Consider the following 4541-nt stretch of genomic DNA (forward strand, 5'->3'; position numbering starts at 1 on the left):
CTCCCCAAGAGAGGCCACACACGCAGCTTCACATCTCATCGCCTCTCCGGACTGTCATCAGGCTCCACTTCTGGGAACGTGGGGAACCTCGCACGTCTTCCCGGCGAGTGACTCGGCCTCCTCGTTCTCAGCGGCCTCAGATGACTGCCTTCGTTCGCTCCCTCCTCCGCCCGGCCCCGCTGGGGTCGCGACGCGCCAGCAGGGCCGCGCCTGCGAGGTCCGGCCCCAGCGCGGGCCCCGCGCCTCCGCCTGCCCGCGCCCGGCAGGCTGCAGCCGCCTCCACCGGCCCCGTTCCTCGAGGCGGGCCTCTGCTGCGGGACTGCGGGCCTCCGGCTTCCAGCCCCGCTTCTCCGGGCCAGAGCGCCGCTCCACCTGGCAACCGGGAGCGAGAGGTGCGCGCCGAGGCCCAGAGCACGAGGACGAAGCGCCAGGTTTCTCAAAATAAAAGGCCCGCTTGGTCGTGGAAAGGAAGAAGGAAGCTTCGGGAAAGACGCAGAGGTGACCGAAACCCCGGCCGGGACCGAACTGGACTTCCCGGACTGGAATCCCCTCCTCGCCCACGAGGCGAGCAGCGGAGGGGGCGGGGGGGGGGGGGGGCGCAGGCGCGCGCCAGGTGTTCGGGGCGGGGCTTCTGCTCTCGGAGGGCCTGGGACCCCGAGGAAGGGGAAGGGGAAGTGGAAGGGGAGGCCCGGTGCTGCGTGAGGCGAGGGTTGCACACTGCCTGCAGTTAGTCACGGCCCCGTGGAAATACTGCTAATTGTTCCTTCACTTGAGAAAGGGGGGTGGAGACAAAATGTTCTTAACCTTGGCAGGCCCCTAACTCCCATGAGTTCCTCCTGAAATTACTTCAAGGGAGAGTGAATCAGAAAACAATATTACCTTCTTTATAATTAATATAATCATTTAATTTTTTTAGAGTTGCTCTGCTTGCCTCTCACAGGTGCTTTCAAGTAAATTAATTAACCTAGAGTATACTTTATTATCTTTTATTTATTAAAAATTGCTACCTCCTCATAGGAGTGCTGCAATGCTGAATTCGTATTTGCTAAGCACTTGAAAGGTGAAAACTACATAAAACGTGATGGAGTTACTCTTACTGATACAGAAAAAAAGATAATAACTTGGTGGGATGGGTAACCCATGCCATCTGCTATCTTACCCGAAATTACATTGTGAAAAGGCTTTGCAAAGGCAAAGTGGTCCAGTACAGAAATAATTATCCAGGTAACTCAAATTCCCCAGCAGATGGAATCCTGCTTTTCAAGAAAAAAGTGAGTCTTGACTGATTTCGTTTGTTTTGTTCAATCATTATTGTTGTATAAACAATAATGAGCCTATATACAACTGTGAATCAGTTGTATAAATATAGTCACTTTTGGACACCTTCTCTATTTTAATTCCTCCTTCCTGAAAGCAAGGTCTGCATTAATAGATTGGGAATTAAAGAATGTTTTTCCGTTCATAGCAGCGCAGCTAACTGACTTTATATTCAGGTACTGTAATAGAAATTTAAATGACACTCCAAAAAATTTCAAATATTTTAATATCTGTATCATTACTTACACAGCATATCTGACTAGTAGAGAGAAATAAGGTTAATAGTGTATTACTTTTCTGAGGTATACGACAACCAGAGCAAAGATAAACATTGTATCTAGACTTAGATTTCCAGTTAAACTTATTTCCACCAGGATCCACTTTTAATTATTAGGACAACTGCTTTAATTCCCCTTCTTTACTTTGCTAATGCCAACAGGGCCATAGCCATCAAATAACATGGTACCAAATGTGTTTCAAAAGTATTCTGAAGAGTTTTAGAAGAAAATTGTTTTTTTCAATGCACGGTTTTTTAATGTCATGTTCTAAAATATCCAGCGAGCAGCTCCAATCAATCGTTATAAAACTTCCTTATATTCAAGCACAGAAAACATAAAAATTTAATATCACAAAAGAAGGCCAGACCACTATCATCAACCTAATAGTCATCATCATTTATATCATTTATTAAATTACACGGAGCAGCAGTGCCAAAAAGCGAAGTAATATTGTGAATTCACTAGAGGGAGCAATTCTTTTTAGTAAATTAGTATTACTTAGCTCTATATAGTCAGTGGTCCTAGAGTGGATCTGGATACTCAACATAATTTGAGAATAAAAATATGCTGAATTCAGGAGAGAGATCTCAGTAAAGACGTACTGTCATTTCAAGGGTTATTCGGAACTTATCTTCAAACATCTGAAAAGAAAAGAGAATTTGGAAACAGACTAAGTCCAAGGTAGTAATACTGAAGCTGAACATCTATCAGCATCCCCATTCTGTTTTAATTTTCACACATTTATACTTTTAGACAAGAAATTACTGCCTACTAAATTGGCACAGTATCTTATCCATTATCACCAATCACAGTTTAAGAGCTGGTTTCCAAGTGTCTGGTATAAGTGCAAATAAACTCCAGAGTCCATGAAATAAAGCTAACTTATTCTAGTTAGCAACACAAGTGACAGATGTTTAGACCAATTCACACTTCTACACATTTCTATAGTTTGGCTATTTGTGACTTAACCTCAATTCATTTAGATTTGCTTCCTATCTGCTATATTTAATACTTTGGATTTTAGCCAGAAAAGCATTTTTAAGCAACAATTAATGTGGAATTAACAAATAGTATTTATACAATTGTGCCTAAGTGTTTTCGTCTTGATTGCCTGTTAAATGTTGATTTTTAATGATATAGATTTGCCCTGGAAGATAAAATAAACTTTACTGTTATCATTGAATTCTGTATTTTAATAATATCAAAGATGCTATATTCTTAAAATGTAGTTTTATTTTATTTTTGAAATATTTCATTCAATACTATTTAGTGAATTTCTACCTGGTACTGAATACTGTTAGGATTGGGGACACAAACGTAAATAAGAATAAGATCCAAGTTAGTTCACAAATACTGATCCTTTTAAAATAAAATTTTCCACAATAATTTAATTATATTTATGTTTCAAATGAAAACTATGTATTTAAAAAGCTAAAGTCTTTTACTGAAAGGAGTGGCATGTCTTCCTTTTTTTTTTTTTTTTCTTTTTTCTTTTTAAATCTCTGCAAAACCATCATAGGAGCTCAAAGTTTAAAGAAAAGTTTTAGAGTCTTCCAACATGTAAGGCATGTTTAGAATATAAATTGTCAACTCTGGCAGCTCCAAGTCAAGTATTTACTACTATTTATTTGTATGCAGATGGGCCAGATGTTCCAAACTGCATTCCCCGAACTCTTTTCCTTAAAACACTTCTCCCCAAAAATGCCATCCTAATACTCGTGCTGTTGAGTTGATGATTTTGATCTTGTTTCTACTTAAGAATGAAGAAAAAGGATAGGTGATGAATGAATTCCTGGTAATGATCAGTGTTTTCCACACTGAATCTCTCTTTCCCACTGCACCATCTAAAATAGTGTGTTTCTACACTGTTATAATGTACTGGGTTAACCATAGGCTTTTATGAACTATAATAATGTGTCAATGTATGAAATTATATTCTAAAATATGAAGGTGTACTGATGGCATCATTTCAAATATTATCATGCAATAAATGAAAGTGTAAATATCAGTCACTAAGGAAGAATGATAATTGAAATAGATTATGGCTAAGGATGACACAAGTTGAGAATGGATTAATTTTTTTTGAAGTCAAACACTGTGAAAAATTCACTTTAAGCTATGACTTAAAGAACAGGAATATTGAACTTTCATAAATATTCTATATCCCAATAACAATGAGATATTTTGTTTTTGGCATATAATTTATAGAGAGCTGAGAAAATAGGAATCCATTCATTCTACATTTTAGGATTAATTTCATCAAAAAATAAGTGAAATTAATTTTCTTTTTAAAGTTATATGAGGTTAGCTCCCATTATAGAAAATAAGTAAATAGCAATAAAAAATTATACTCCATATTCTGAGACATTCTGACCAAGCCATAATGTCCTTAAAACTAAACCTGCAACATAGTTTAACAGTGGCTTCAGAAATAAAAAGCCATCAGCCTTTCTGAGAGTGAAACCAAATACATTAAACTTTCAGAATTTTAAATATTTAATATTGACACATATAAATAGCCATCCAATATTAAAAGTGGATACTCCTATCATTACCGGAAATATACTTTCTTATAACTTTTCCAGATTCTAAACCAAGACCAATTCAGTTTTTCAGGAAACTGAATTTAATTGCAGCATGTGTTGAAAATGAGTGTTCTCCCTTCTCCTTAATAATAATTAAGATTACTTCATTTTACCAATGCAAGGAACACAAATTTAGACCTATTTGGAAAGAGTTGGCCCTTTGCTTTTTTATATTTTCAGTTGATAAATGTTAATCCCAGAGAATCCCCGGGACTGGTGAAGACTCGTAGACTGGGGACATATTTTGTAAGAAGTGAAAAAAGCAGTCATTCCCCCTCAGTTATAAAGTGAAGAACTTAAGAACTTTAAACTACAATCTAAAAATCTTGGCATATTAACTAACATTTTGAAAGGTAAGTAT

This window comes from Panthera onca, chromosome B1 (assembly GCF_046562875.1).
Source record: "Panthera onca isolate mPanOnc1 chromosome B1, mPanOnc1 haplotype 2, whole genome shotgun sequence".
Lineage (NCBI taxonomy): Eukaryota > Metazoa > Chordata > Mammalia > Carnivora > Felidae > Panthera > Panthera onca.